Here is a 17,380-nt window from a genome sequence, read left to right on the forward strand (position 1 = left end):
TCTTTTTTATTTTCTTTCCATCTTTTATTAATTTTAATTTTAAGATAAGTTACTTTTTTTATATTTAATAATTTTTAATTTCCATCTTTTAATTTTATTTTTCTTTACATAATTTAGTTTAATTTGTTTTTATTTTTATTTCGTATTAGATTTATTTTATTTTTATTTTATTTCTTTTTAATTAATTAGTGTCCAAAAAAACAAAGTGTCAATAGGTCCAAAAATAAAATGCCCAAGGTCTAAAAAAAAATTCAAATCAAAGTGTCAACTTTAACATTCCTTTTTCAAAATTCACATAATTGTCCATCATTTCCATTAAACCAATTTTCCTTTTTTCATCAAACTCCTGACCTATAAATAGAGCCCTCATTCCACACAATTTCACACACCAAAAGTTCTCTTGAGTAGTCAAAGAACTTTTCTCTCTTCTCCCTCTTTAGCTTGTGTTGACGAGCTATTCTTTTCTTCTCCCTCTTTTTTCTGTCCCTTCGGAATAAGTCCCTTCGGAAAAGTCCCTTCAGTAATTTTTGCCCCTTCGGTTGTCAATTTCTTTTATTTTCTTGCATTTTATTTCTTTTTAGCATTTTTGCATTTTTTTAATTTCTATTTAGCATTTTAATTATTGTTATTTATTTTCCAGCAATTAGAATGTATTTAGGTCCAATGTAAATATAAATGAGAAAAGTGTGTGGGTGTGTGTGTGTGTCATTTTATTTCTTTACCGCCTTAGATATATCCAAAAATGCAAAAAAATTAGATTAGGGATTTTGTGGTGATCCAACGTCACTACAAAAATCCACGCGCTTTTATTTTTATTGCTCCGTTAGTTTAATTTTTATTTAATATTCCAAAAAAACAACAAAAAACATGCAAATAATCAAAATCACAAAAATATTTTCATAATAAACCTTGATCCAAATCAAGTGACCGCATTTTTATTTTCTTTTCTTAATCAAACTTCAATCAATTTAACTTTACTTAAAGTCTCTTTTTTCAATATTAAAAAACACAAACAAACACTTATTTGCCACTTGGCTTTTCATTTTAAAACCTTTTTCAAAACTAATAAAAGACATAAAAATCAATCAAACGTCATTTTCTACCCCGAACTACGAGGTTTTGATCCCTCACGGGTACGTAGGCAGAGGACAATCGTCCTTTCAAATCAATAAAAATGTAGATAATTAGGTCTTTATTTTTATCATTTTCACTCTAATTTCTTTTTTAAGCAAGCAAGTTATAGCACGTTAATTAAATAAAATCAAAAGGTTCTCGTAGAGTACTACGAATATTTAGGGTGCTAATACCTTCCCTAAATATAACCAACCCCCGAACCCTAAATCTTCTCAACATGGGGTGTTTTGAACTTTTTCCCCTTTTTCTTAAAAAATTAAATGTTCAGTCGTGAAATAATTAGCGAGTCAAAAGCTAATCAAATATCCTTGATCTCCGAAAAATGACGCGACACATGTCCATCCTTAACCTAAGCCACGTTCCAATCCTGATAGTTCACCAAATGTATATATATTTGATTTTGACTAGTTGTTTAGAATTGTCTCATATTTACCGCAAGGTACATTCATGTGACGACTGGAGTGTGAAAATGTTGTGACCATCTCTACTGCCTTTAGGAGGGAGATACATACGTGTATCAATGAAAAGAGTGTGGTTGAGTATATGAGCAATCTTCTCCAAAGTTTGTCCCGCTTGAGTGTAACGAGGTAAGTAAGTCAAATCTGTAAATGGGACGAGATGATAATCTGAGCGCCTCTTCAGAAATGTATGTTTTTCCAGAAAAAATGTAAAGAATAAAATTCATTTTTCTTTCGTTATTTGACGACAAACAACAGTTTAAGTTTGGGGTTCTGATGACAGGTCATATTAAATTATTCTTAAAATGTTTTTAGTCAATTTCAGTAGGTTTTACAAGCAGAATAGAGGAGTATTAGATCAATTGCTTATGATTTTGGGACAGTTTTAATGTTTTCTTTATCTAAGCCTTTAACTCTATTCTGCCCGAAACATAGCAAATTTAGGATGATTTGTTGTAAATTCACGAAGAAATCATGCATATTAGAAGAGGTTACAGAGGGAGGAATTATGTTCCCAGTTGCAAGACATCTAACATAGAAGCAAACATGCGAAAAGGCGAAGAAACATGCATTTTAAGCACCTGACGCACTCACATGCACCCACGCGCATAGAAGGGGACGCCATGCACCCAAGAATTTACACTAGGGCACCTGATGCATGAAAGTAGGCGCATGGTGCCTGAAACTCCTCTCACATGCGCCTGGCGCATGGTCCTTGGCGCCTGACGCCCGTTCAGGTGGAAACTCTCCCAATAAATACCACATTCCTCATTTACAATTTCCAATTTAGAACGAAACGGTTTAAGAGAAAGGCAATCATTAGGAGCTTCAAGGAAGGAGTCTCTCTCCTCACTTATGGTTTTTCTTGGGTATGTTTTATTTCTTTTATAATTTTTTATTTGTTGCCATGGGTAACTAATTCTTTTTAGGAACCTCAATTTTGTTTGTTGGATAATTTTTGAATTTAAAGTATTTTATTAAGTTATTTTATGTTCGTTTTTTAGTTTTACTGTAGTGCGTATGATTTGTCTCCTCTTAACCATAACCGTGATTTAGGCACTTAGGTAGTGACATGACCTAATTTTGATATTCATATCTGATAATTTTATCTGTCTAACCAGGAAGTAATTAATTATTAACTAGCGAAACAAAACGAAAGCGAGCGTTGTAACACCCTTAAACCCCACATACAATATTTAATAATAAAATAAACAATTAAACACAAACGTTTAAGGTGCTACTTCATCATTAATCCAAAATAGTAATTAACCATCATAATTCATAAATAGTCGCAGCAGAATCTCAAGATAAAACAACATAAAGACATGATTCTCAAAATCTCATATACATCCTCATAAGAACTCGAGGGTTCCTCAATACATAAATCCAACAGATAAAATAAATCCCTGACACCTAATCAGAACGCAACTACTTCGACTCCAAAAGCATAAGCAAAGAAGGAGGAGTAGGCATCACGCTGTCCTCGGACACTCACGCCGATCAAGTGTCCTCAACTTAATATCTACACCTCAAGGATGCAGGTGACCAAAAAGTCACTAGAGGGTAAGATATACATTCAACATAAAGAGGATATGAACTCAAGCATAATCTTTAGGATTCAAGTATATATCAATACACATATTCAAATCTCATCTCATTAAATCCATAAAATAAATTACATATCCCCACATTATCATCACAATATATAACAAGTATTCACATCGTCATTTTATCACCAAGTTTGTTCTGGACCGGTCAGAAGATCAATCGCACGCCGACACGTGGTCGGACTTACACCGCCTCAAGACTCCGCACTTAAGAGAGCACGCCAGCCCACGTGCACCATACCACACAGGAGCGCGCCTTCAAGCAAGGATCACCCTACACTTGTACTTCTCTGTCCCTAATCACAAGCCGCAGTTAGCCTGTAATTTCGACAAGCTCAAAATTAATGCAGTCAACAGATGTTGACTTTTGTCTTTTCAGGAATGAAAGTTTTTTTCTTCAACATAGGATTTTAACGGAATATGGACTTAGCGCATGGAAAATTCTAAAAGCTTCGGAGTTCAACAGGTCGTAAGCTAAGAACGTAAATTCGTCAAAGTCAAGTAGTTGTTGTTGAGGCGGGAAAAATTTGAATTCAAAAGCGGCAGTTTCCTTAGTGAAAACGTAGGCGACAAGCAGTTTTCGATGGAAGAAGTGCTGATCGTGGAAATTATCCTTTTTTCAGTCATTTTAATATGTATAATTAGTAGTTTTCCATATGGAAAATGGGTCGCAAATTGTTTATAGAATTCTAGCACTCGAAGAACCGGCGTCTAGAGAAAAGAGTCATACATAATGTATGTAATCTGATTTGATGAACTACCTTTACATTAATGCAATGCAATTTACTTTTTCTTTAAATTTATGCGTTTTAAACTTTTAAGTCTTTTTTGCCTTTACTTTTGCTGTCGAAAAACACCCCAAGAAATACAAAGACTGTTTTGCTTGAGATTACAATGAAATGCCTGGTTTGAGTAGAAATGTAGTAGAATTGAAACTACCAATTCGACCACACAAGAAACCAGTAAAACAACTTCCAAGAAGGTTTGCACCTCAGATCATGTCGAAGATTAAAGAGGAAATCGAAAGACTCCTCAAAATCAAGTTCATTAGAACTGCAAGGTACGTTGAATGGTTAGCAAATATTGTTCTTTTGATTAAGAAAAATGGAACTCTTATAGTCTGTATAGACTATAAAGACCTGAACAATGCTACACAGATGAATATCCCATGCTAATTGATTCAGCAGCAGGTTTTGAATACTTTAGTATGTTTGATGGTTATTTTGGTTACAATAAAATCCTCATTGCTGAAGAAGAAATGTCAAAAACAACATTTCGATGTCTCGGAGCTTTAGGCACTTACGAATGGGTAGTGATGCCTTTTGGTCTAAAGAATGTTGGTGCTACAAACCAAAGAGAAATGAATTTAATGTTCCATGATTTTATTGATAAATTTATGTTGGACCAACGTGTGAGAGTGCTACCTTGGAATCGGAGAGTAGGATAAGGCTTTCGTATCCGGAGTTGTTTCCTTTTGGTAATTTTCGAGGGCGAAAATTATTTTTAGTGGGGAAGAGTTGTAACAACCTGTTTTTCGGTAGAATTATTTTAATTACTTTTTATGTATGTTTGTATGTGATTAATTGTCTACATGTGTATTTTATTCGGGATTAGTGGATTTTGGCTTAAGGAGAGTATTTTAGTGATTTTAGCCTCATGACTATTTTAGTCGTTTGGTGAGTAAGGGTAAATTAGTCATTCTGCTGAGAGGGTTATTTTTATTGTTTTAAGTGGGAATAATTATTTTTACTAAGTTACTAGTGGGTTGGGGTAATTATTTTAGAGACGGTAATTATTTTTTATTTTGACGGTTTAAGTGTGTAGTAACTTTGGTGAATTAGTTGGTAACAATATTGAGCCCATTAAGACAACTAGAGATTAGGCCCATTTGGTAGTGCTATATAAACACTAGTCTTATGAGAAAATTAGGTCATTACATTCATTCACTCATTTTTACAAATCATTTGAGATAGACATTGAGAGAGAAAGGGGATATAGAGGAGAAAAGAGGAGCTAGAGAGAGAAAAATTGGGATTGGTGGCTAGGAGATAAATTGAAGCTAGAATTTGGATTCTTGAAGATTAGAGGTAGGGGGATGGTCTCTTTTCATAAATTAAGCTATAATCACTTATTTTGAATTATGGGTTTAAGTGGTTTTGAATGATAAAATATGTGCTCCTATTTCATGTGAAATTGTGAGTATGATAAATTTCATGAAATTGTTGCATGAGCTTAAACTTTATAGTTGTTGTTGTTGAGTTATTTTGATGATTTTTGACTATTTGACTGTAAATCATGAATTGGTGATTGATTGTTGTTGAAACATGTTTGAATTCACTTCATTAATGTTTGTTTATGTTTGTATGTTCGTGAGATTGAATTGGTGTGGTTGTTTATGAAGTTTGAGTAAAATATGAGAAAATGGTGGTTTTTGGTGAAAATGAGCTAGATGATGATTTTGAGGTGAATTGGTGTTTTAATATGATGTTTGTTGTTGATCTAAATGCGTTTTTATGTTTGTAAACTAATGTAAAAGTTTTGGGGTCGAATTTGGGGTCAAGGGGAGCAAAAATGGGATTTTGGGATGAAAATTTGAGGGTTCCCAAGAGGAAACCCAAGTACATGGCTGCCTGTTCTGGTGCAGCTCGCCTGGCGACCCCAGGGCAAGTTGCCCAGTGCAACACTCATGTTTTGGGTCATTCCGGGCATCCGGGGTCGATCCGAGCGGTTCCAATCTGATTCTTTTGATGTAATTAAATGTATTTGAACTTTCTAATCCTTTGGAATCATCAATTGAGATAGATTGAGCTTGTTTTTGTGAATCGTGTAACACCCCGTTTCCCAAAATCAATTAAATAATAATAATTCAATATCAGAGTAAAACCCCAAACGGGCATGTCACATCACATTTATAATAATCATCTTAAATAGAATATAAAAAATCTATTTAATTAAACATCCTTCGAATTTTTCAGTAAATCTGCAGCGGAATATTATCATCAAACAACAATTCATAACTGTTTTAAACTCCATAATAAATTCTTGGCATGAAAGCCTTAACATCACAAAATCCAACATAAGTAGGGCTACAACAGCAATATTCAAAATTTGATACATAGGAAAGAAATTAAACAATAAAATCTCATCCCACGTATCAGAGCCCTAGACACTCTGAGCCACCACCAACTACTCAGGATCACCTGCAAGTTACCCATAGGAAGGGCAACATTTTCAAGCAGAAGGGGTGAGATTCACAACAATAATATAGATAAAGAATGCATCAATTGAATCTAACACCCTATCATAATAATTCATCAACAATATACTATATCATCATTTTCAATGTCATCAACAAATGGTAATTAAAAACCAATTCACGACTCATGCAACTCATCACCACTCCACCAAGACTCCTCTAACAACACCCATGCATGTGGTACCATAATCAGGACCGTAGCCCTCACCGCTGTAGAATGGTTAAAGCATTCATTTTCAGGACATAAGTCCTCACCACTAACACCACTTTGAGCAACTAGTGCTCCACCACTTTGAACGACAAGGCGTTCTAGAGCCGAAGCTCTCCCACTTTTATGCTTATGCAACTGACCCACTTGTGTATATCTACATACAACCTAACCTATGCATATATATGTATATGACTCACCACTCCAATTTACAACATTCATGTATAACTTAATTAAATAAAAGCATACATCCAGCCAGCATCCATTCATTACAACCAATTTAGAACATCCAGAAAAATACACCAACATAAAAGCCATGCTTAATCATCAAGATAAATCAACCATCAACAACAGAAATCAATCCAACAAGTACTGGGCAACTCACCTCGCGAGCACATCTGCTCGCTATGGCGAGCTCAGGAAACAGGACACTCGCCATGGCGAGTTCGAGGCGAACTCGAGGCGAACGAAAATATGGTGCTCTCGGGAGTTTTGACATTTTTCTCACTAAATCATCAATCCTAAGCTCCCTATTCATCTTTTGAATCTAAAACTTGCTCTAGTCCTCTCTAAAATCATCTAGGTACATAAAACTACCCAAAATACGGCTTATAACAACACTTCAAAAATCCAGTTTTCCTCACAGGTACTCGCCATGGGGAGTTGTCTCACTCGCGAGGCGAGCCATGAAGTTGCTCACTCGCCTTGGCGAGCAAAGGCTACTCGCGAGGCGAGCGATGAACTTCTGTACGGACAGAATGCAGGTTTTTCCCAAAAATCTCATTTTCCTCCAAATCACTCCCCAAATCAGTTTACAGATATGCAATGAAAGGTTATATGCACTCAGAACCCATTTCTAACATCAATATAACAACCCCTACCCTCAAAACCCATTAATTTAACAAAACTTAACTTCTCCCAATTCTCTCATAAAACTGTTAAAAACAAAATCAGAATTCAGAACCTATACAATTGCGGTAAACCTCACCCTTACCTTAGAATTGTAAAAAAATAAGCACAGCAATATTGATCCTTGGCTCTACTTGCTCTTCTCTCCTTTTTCTCCCAAAAGTCTTGTTTCTACGTAAAACAGTTTCTCTGGTTTTTCCTTTCTTTAACTCCCAAAATGTAACTCCCCTAATTATCAATTAACTCCCCCTTAATTCTATTAATCATAACATAACCCCCAAAACTCTAATTAATTATCTTTCCCACTTATTCTAATTAATAATAAATTAAACCATATAATAAAATAAACACACCACATAAATCACCAAAAATCGTATATAAGACTCCACATAATCAAAAATAATTAAACAACGATTAGAGCGTTACAAATCGTATCATAAACTTTTTGAAAATGGTTCAAGAACATGAAATTTTCGAAAACTCATTTCCTCAAGGGAAAAGGGTAGGACTAGGGTTGTCTACCATTGTTGTGATTTATAAAAATGTTCTCGTTGGGAATCATAAACTTTAACTTGGTTTTGCTTTGAAAAATTAGATTCTTTGAAAAACAGCAAAACGATACGAACTTTGTGAGATTTTGGGATTGAGGTGAATTGGCCTATGAAACGTATATGTATACGCTACTACACTCATATGTGACTTGTGTGGATATTTGGTTGAGGCATTCAAACTTGTTTGGCTTATTTTGTTGAAATTTGGACTTGTGTGGAATTTGTCGAAATTAGCCTATGAAACGTACATTATATGCTACTGCAATCATATGTGATTTGCATGTATACTCGATTGAGGCATTTGAATTTGTTTACTTTGGTTTTGGTGAATTTTTCGGAAAATGCTAGTTTTCATAAACTTAGACGAACTTTGTCAAACTACTGTTTTATGGTCTGATAACTAGTATGAGACTTTGAATTCATGTTATTATGATTTAATGTGAATGAATTGTTATGGGTTGGGTGTTTAGATTGACGAATGTCAAGATGTGGCTAAATGTCCGTGTTTATGCGAAATGTGAATTTAGAACCTTATCGTTTCTTTGCGGTGTTGAATGTTGTTGATGATTATGATGTTGATTCTTTCAGTGATTACGACTAGATGGTTTGATGATGACTTGTTGATTATATGGATGTAAGTATTTGATAATTCAATTGTTGGTGAATAACATAAATGAGGGTTGATTATTATGTTAAAGTATGTGAAGTTGAATAGCGCATTGTGGAGTCCTTACTTGAAGTTCATGCATTCATAGTCATACGAGCCGATTTGAAGTATGTATATATGCGGGTTGAAAATGCAGGTTGACTATTACATAATTTCTACAAGACATAAATGCAGGTTGATTATTATGTCGATGGATTCATTAACGGTCAAATGATATCTGGAATCTTATGGTACCACATGCATCTAGAAGAGTCTAGAACATTGCATGCACTTATTAATTGGTGAGTCGAGTCTTTACTTGAATATGTGAATCGGTGTGTATGTGTATTGCTAAACTTTTGGTGATTGTTGTGGATACCAGATTGAGCATCTAGATTCGTTGAGTGAATTTATTAATCATTTGAATTTTGATTATGTCAATTACTTTCTGTGATTATGTTTAATTGTGAAATCTGAACTAATCCCAAGTGGTCGTTTGGTTGTCCGCCTACCTTATTCATACGGATGGGTAGACGGTGTGCAGGATTAGTCGCTTTCTCTTGGTGAGTATGCTTGGAGGATAGCTTTGGTCGGAGCTACCTTGTTTATCGCTTCGATGTCGTAGTTCCTAAGGCTCTGAATAGGGGTCGGTCTTAGATGTTTATTTATTATATGTCTATTGGAGATTTTTTAGACTATGTAGTGATATGAGTTATATGATGACATAACTACTTGGTGGCTTATTATATTATGGTTGACTATTGCGGTGATTACTTTTATTTGATGAAGATATGTTATTATTATTCCGCTGTGATGTTTGAGAAAATTGTTTATGCATGTTGAATTATTTGAAGAAGTGACATCTAGATCCTTGGATAATTTATTTTATCCGCTGATTATCGCCTTAAGCGTTTAGGGTGTTACACCTTGCACCGAACCAGTAGCCCTAACAGAAAATACTCATCCTGACCTAACTTCGGCAAACCCTCCGAACAACTCAGTTTCCTTCACTCCACCGCAAACAACCATTACAAACACATAAAACCTACCTCTGTGACCCATAAAGAAAAATATTATTCCCCACTCAAAATCAAAACATAAAACAGAAAGAGACACTTGAGATTTAGAAGAAAAGGAGGAACAAAAAGGACTACGGAGAGAGAACAAGGAAGCTTTTCTAGCAACCATGCCAAAGGAAAGGACAAACTACGAGGTAAACTCCTCTTTAAATAGCCTTGAAACCGTCCACATTGACGGACCATATCAGGCGAAAGCAATGAGCCATGACCTGAACGGTTGTCAATAGCCTTGGAAGAAACAAAACTCAGTAAAAGCTACATGTGAATGTAATGTTTCCCAAGGAGCGCGTAATATTCACGAACGAGACGCATGGAAAGCACATTGAAATGAACAACACATCGGGAGCAAACGTTTTAACTAAAGCATTAAATGTCAACTACTTCCACTAACTCCTTATCGGGCGCGGCCCCCTTGCGGACAAAATCAAATTTCCTGACAAAACGCATTGTAGGTTGCGCAACCGAAGTCATCAATGGGCGACCTTGTCAAACGCCTCATCCTACTGCTAAAGCCATTGTTCCATAAAGGAATCAACGGCTTGGGGGCAACTGTTTTGGACCAGTCACACATGGTCGGACTTGCACCACCTCGAGACTCCTCACTTAAGGGAGCATGCCACTTGCGTGCACCATATCACATAGGAGTGTGCCTTCGCGCAAGTATCACCCTACATATTTCCTGCTTCGCCCCAAATCACATGTTGTATAACCTGGACACGGTTATAGCCAATGCGCACCTATATAAGGGTGAACTTGCTTCACCCTCAAGGTACACATCACTTTACACGACACTTCTTACACACTCTTTCTCAGTTCCATTATTGACTTGAGCGTTGGAGTGCTAACATGCCTGCATGCACTTTACTTCCACCACGAAGACTCAACGCCGTCGTGCCGAAAGTCGTTACCGCCACACCGGAGCATTCTCTGCAGCCGTTGCCACTCAACCTTTCTTACCGGACAGATCACAACTCAAAGATAAAGATACAAAGAAAGAGAAAGCAGAAACACATCAATTTTATACTGGTTCATCCTACAATCCAAAAGTAGTCTAGTCACATTGCATTTCCAAGGGATTTCACTATAATCTCACAGGATTACAAATTGATTAAGGACACTTCCAAGAGACTTCTCTATGCTCAAGCACAACTGCAAGAGACTTATATGTTCTAGGACTCTACCTAAAGACTTCTGCTCAAGGACAACTCTAAGAGACTTCACTTTGCTTAAGCACAACTACTTAAGACTTCCTCTTGCTCAATCACAACGGATTCAGACTGATAGATGCTCAAGTTTTCACCAAGAGAGTTATATGCTCAAGCACGCAGGCAAGATACTTTCTAAAATGTTTCCCCAACTGCAAACAAGTTAATTTGTTCTTACACTATATTTAACAATGATTGTGTAAATTGAACAAATGAACATATTCACTCCTTAGGAGTTTTAAGATATAAACCTGAAAATATATCCTAAGTGTTTTGCGATATTACATTTGACAGAGTTATGGCACAATAAAAATAGCAGAGTCTTGATGTTTCTTCCTCGGGTCTTCAGCTCCATTTATAGGCAGTGATTTGAGAGACGTTGTAGAAGAGTGTCATCACAAATATAATCATTGAGAAGCTTTGATCAAGATCGTTGGCCTTTTTCCTGATATAGATAATTCCTTTGAAAATTTCTTTGAATTTCCTTTGCGGAAAGAAGAATTATATGTTGTATTCTCTTTGTTCTTGATGTCCTTTGTCTGGTTGCACACGTAGACAGAAGAAGACAAAATAACTGCTCTATCAGATACTATGATAGAGATAGCTCACAGAATGAGACAAAATATAATTCAAGTATGATATCCTTTACCAAGTATGAATTATGGGTCCCTAGACCCAAGTATACCAGTCAGATTCTATGTCTAATGTCCTTTACCGAATCTGTTAAGTTCACTGTCTAGCTTCTGTAAGGCATCATTCTTCTAAGGGAGTTGACTTATGGTTGACCTTCCTTTGGATCTTCCACCATAGTCTTCTTAGCTTCCCAATCCCTTTCTGATGGTCTTCATATGTCCTTTGTTCATGATGGGTAGATTCTGCACACTTGAACATATGTTAGTATTCCAATTGTTCATCAATACTTTGTTATCATCACAACCCTAAAGGACTTGTATTCTGCACACTTGAACATATGTTACCCCCTCCACACACACACACACACACACACACACACACACACACGCGCACACACACGCGAAGCCTGATCACAAGCTCAATATAGGGTTAGGATTTTATGATTCCGGTTATCAACCCTAAATATTTGTATTATGCATGATGATTCCGGTTGCAAAAGTTATTCTACGAACTCTCTAAGTAGAATTTTGAAATGTTATACTCTATCTACTACAACAGGATAAAATATAAAATAAAAAAATTATATTCTAAATAGAACGAAAGGCTATCAAAATATATATATATATATATATATATATATATATATATATATATATATATATGTATATTTAATGAATTTTAATGAAATTTGAATGATAGAGTGAGCTAAGGGATACATGTGACATGTTGATCATAAAAAATTAACATTAATTACAATTTTATAGTTGTCTTTTTACAACTCCTAAGTGCTAAAAGCTATTTAATTAATGTTTAGAAATCAACAACTTTTACTTATAAAGCAATAAGCAAAATTGTTACATTACATGCAAAAGTAGAAAAATATGGCTCAAATTCTCATGTTTGTCTATTTTTTGATCATCTTTCTTTCTCTGTTTCTAGTTGAAAGCATAAAAATATTTAGTAGGCTATTTTTCAAACCATCTAAAAATTTATTGTTTAAACAATTTTTTATCAACTTTTACTAACATTTATTTTTTTTATTTGACAATGTAGCTGAGCATCGTTGTCGTACCGACGCTGATTGTCCAGCGAGGGAGCTTCCTGAATATTTGAAGTGTCAAGGTGGTATGTGTCGGCTTTTAATAAAGAAGGATTGAATCAAAAAATAATTATCTTTCCTTATATCAAATAAATTGTTCTGTACTTTTAAAAAAGATGCAGTAATATTTTTACATTCGGTAAATAAACATACAATGTATGTATGTAATTTAAATTTTTAATATATTATTTATAATAAAATGTTAAGACAAAAACGCTTCTTTCGTTTGTCACCATTTGAACCGAGTAAATTGAAAGTTACAATGAAATGGGACACAATAGAGGAAAAAGATACAAACTAATAAATATCAACTTGCATGATATAAATTGAAAGTAAGGCACCCTTGTGCAATGTCGTTTAAACTTCAAGAAAAGTTGTACCACTTGAATGATATAAATGGCTTAGGATGCAAACTTTTGATAGCTACTAAAATTATAAAAAGGAGTTTCATAAACCATTTGTTAAAATCCGTAAAAATCTCAAAACACTTTTGATATATTGTTGAGTTTTGTGTGTATTTTGAAATCCGTAAAAAAAAAATTCTAAAACTTAATATATTAAAAGTCGTGCTGACTCTCAAAATTAAGTCATGCAAGTCAGAGAGTTTTTAGTCGTTTTTAATCAATTTAAATCAATTCAAAAGTTATAACTGACTTTCTAAATTTATTTACGCAAGTCAGAGAGTTTCTAGTCAGTTTCGAATCAATTCAAAACTAGATACAATGATCTATCCCTCCCCCCACCCCACCCCCCAAGATTCATAGTTATACTGTCATGCAAACCACCAAGTGGTATCATGAACTCGGTCTCTTAGATCACGGATTAACCATGAAAAGAGGTAGTATGACGAGTATGGATCCAAATGGAATGCACAATAGAGCTCCAGTCTTTGACGAAGTCAATTACGACTATTGGAAGAAAAAAATGCATGAACGTGCACATTCAATCAGTGGACATGGAAGTTTGAAATTTTATAGTCATCGGCCAATTTCTATATCATTCCATGTTATTTCTTATTTTAAGGTATCATTCCAATTTCTTTATTCCAAAGTCTTAGACTTCTGCATATTCCATTACTATATTCGTGATTAATTATCCGCTGCGCCACTCTGATTTATCAACTTTCTTCGTTCAGGCATACTAATTGAAACATACTGTAAAATTTCACAATCTCATTACTACATGTTTATTCAATTTTCCAAGTCATCCTTCAGAGCTTGCATGTTATAAGAGCGGATAGGCTAATTTCATACTACCTGTTGTTTCGAACACTAACTTATATCATTTACGAGTCATTTCCAGATACTGTGTTTTCCCTTAGACATATACTAAATACTTGTTCTCGCTAGGTGTCCCTTGAATGCTTCCCAGATTCACGTCATCCATATACTAAAACATACTTGCCTGTTTGGGGCTTACTCCCATCTATTCCATTCTTCTCCGTAGTGGTAATTATACTTATGATCTACTATACTCATATGTTAACTTTATCTTTCTTTCTACACTCTATCAATGGAGTTCGACTTTGTTCGTCCATCAGTCTGCTAAACTCCGGTAACTTATTGTCCAATCTTTATTTCCCGACTTGGTCGAAAAGTTATATCTCTCCACTTGCCATTATTGGGATCTCTTTCACTTACTGCTAAGCTTGCGCTTCTCATTCCATAAACAGGCAGATGAATGAAATTTCAATTTTATTTCATTGGATCATTACAAATTTGACATGAAGCGGTGAATGAATGTTACCTCGAAGTGCAAGAAAAATATTGATAACAAAGCAAAGCAAACAACAGAGCCTCTACTAGTCCAAGCGAACGGTTCTCCTCCAATTCCCGGTGCTAGCCTAGCGATCAGAGGTTTAGGAGAATTAGGGTTTCTAAAATGCGTAGCCAAGACTTCAACACAAGGGTTCTATTCATAGAACTCCTAGTGAGCTCTCCAAGTAAGAAGTAATTATTGGGCTTCCGTAAGCCCATTAACGAGTTTAGTCTTTTGCTAACTAATTAATGTTATTTGCTAAACGCACCCATCATATAACTCTTACTTATATTTCTCTTTTGACTGTTCTTTTGTGTGTGACCCCATAAGTTTTAGTCACGTTGGCAATAATATTAAATCTAGTATTTAATATTATAAACAATGAGCGGTGTCTAGCAACATATCATTGCTACCCAAGTGACAAGAATGTCAAGTGATTTGACAAAACATTTTTATGATAATACTCATGTTATTTGGGCTTCCGTAAGCCCATTAACGAGTTTAGTCTTTTGCTAACTAATTAATGTTATTTGCTAAACGCACCCATCATATAACTCTTACTTATATTTCTCTTTTGACTGTTCTTTTGTGTGTGACCCCATAAGTTTTAGTCACGTTGGCAATAATATTAAATCTAGTATTTAATATTATAAACAATGAGCGGTGTCTAGCAACATATCATTGCTACCCAAGTGACAAGAATGTCAAGTGATTTGACAAAACATTTTTATGATAATACTCATGTGTACAATTACTCCTTTGTACTCGTATATATATTGATCACAAGGCATATATTTTGTCACCCTTGTATAGATCAATCTTAATATTTCTTGATCCCGAAATATACTGAATAACTAATAAGTCTAATATCTCATATTGACTTGGTTCGACATGGCATGAAACTTTACAGTCATATTTCATTAAAAGGCCTAAAGATATATCTACTGTTATGAGGAGGGACAAATCTCATCTAAAACACTCATGTCGCTCAACATGATTCCTCAAATACCCATTAGCCAACATTATGGTTATCCTTTTACAAACTCCGTCTTGCTCTTAAAATATTCCATGTATCTTCTTAAAGAAAATTCACTATTTATTTTCTTCATTACTCCCCAATATTGGCCACCATTTGGAGCTGAGTACTTCCTCACCAATTTATGTTTTAATTCTGACAGCCTAATTCTTCTTCTTCGTATGCTACATTCCACCTAGGTCCTATATGTTCTCGAACATTGTTCTAACAATCATATACTAGATCGAGTTGATCAAACTCAACTAGATGTGACATGTAGAAAATGAAAAACAAGTGCATTGAAGTCAAAATGAAGAAAAAATAAACATAACATTATATAAAAATAACCGATATTATTGTAGTGATACTTTTTTACAAATTAAACTATTACTCCTTCAATAACAAAATTTATGGAAAATATATTCAAAAGGTCAAATGTATTTGGACAAATACAAGATCAAACACACTTGACTTGACTTTCATGAAATAATGTCTTATATTTTGATTTGACTTGACTTTATTCAAAACATAGTATTAAATTATAATATTCAAAGTAAGTTATCTATACTAATTATTTTACTAAATATAGTTTTATATTTTGAATTAAGTAATGGCACACACTATGAAAAAAACATAAAAAATGAATATTGGAATGCTATAACATGAGGAAAGGATGAAATACACAACATCATCAATCACTCATTAAATAACAAAATTTATGAAAAATATATTCAAAAAGTCAAATGTATTTAGTTCAAATACAAGGCCAAACACATTTGACTTGACTTTCTTGAAATAATGTTGCTTATATTTTGATTTGACTTAACTTTCTATAAAATATGGTATTAAATTAAAACATTCAAAGTAATTCATCCATACTAATTATTTTACTAAATATAGTTTTATATTTTGAGAATTAAGTAATCAAACACCCTATGGAAAAAAGCATAAAAATGAATAATGGAATGCTATAAATTGAGGAAAGGATGAAATACACAACACCACTAATCTATGGCAGATCCCTCCAGCAAAAAAACCTCTTCTTTTCCTCTTCATCCTCCTCCTTCTAAATCAACTACCATGAATACTGATAGGTTGATGAAATGGATGTATGGATACAACCTAACCACAAATTCTTCATCATCATCAGTTGCTACTAATAATTTCGGCAGCCATGCTCCAGGAATCATAAAAGCGATGGAAATTCTTGAAGCACAATTTGGACATCCACATGCATCATCAGTCAATAATAATGCTAATGATGTCATCAACAACAACATAATGGTGTTGGATAAGTCTGTTGCTCATGATCATTCGGATCTCCCTGGAGGCTCATCATCCTAATAATAATTTGAGAACAAAACACTCAAATTCTAAATAAATATTTAATTATAATAATTAGTATGTTTAATTCAGAGATGAACTTCATTTTGTTTATTATAATTAGATAGTATGTATCTACTACTAATATAATAAAATTGTCATTAGCATAATCTCATATTTATCCTTTTTTAAACTCATGGTCTTCCTAATTTTATGTATGTAATGGTCATTTAAAAAATATAAAACAAATTTATTAATTTATTGAAAAATTAAATTTTTGTTTTTATCACTACTAAGCCTAAATAATTCCCTTAGAATAAAAAAAAAAAAAAAAAACAAATTTATTATCATCATAATTACCGGCAAGTTTGTATCCAATTCCACACGACAACTCTAACTAATTCCATATAATTAAGCCAATGTTTTTTTTTAATATAACTAAGCCAATAGATTATCTTTTTCAAATATTTCAAAGTGTTTTACAATTCAGCGTCAGGGT

At 34.1% G+C, this 17,380-nt stretch overlaps 1 long non-coding RNA gene across 1 annotated transcript; it reads left to right on the forward strand.

Moving 5' to 3' along the window:
* The first annotated feature begins 12,505 nt into the window (after window positions 1-12,505).
* On the forward strand, window positions 12,506-12,845 carry LOC11440663 (uncharacterized). The gene is made up of 2 exons (XR_003013053.2): window positions 12,506-12,646; window positions 12,740-12,845. It is a non-coding gene; the product is annotated as an uncharacterized lncRNA (long non-coding RNA).
* The last annotated feature ends 4,535 nt before the right edge of the window (window positions 12,846-17,380 follow it).

This window comes from Medicago truncatula, chromosome 6 (genome assembly GCF_003473485.1).
Source record: "Medicago truncatula cultivar Jemalong A17 chromosome 6, MtrunA17r5.0-ANR, whole genome shotgun sequence".
NCBI classification, from domain to species: Eukaryota; Viridiplantae; Streptophyta; class Magnoliopsida; order Fabales; family Fabaceae; genus Medicago; species Medicago truncatula.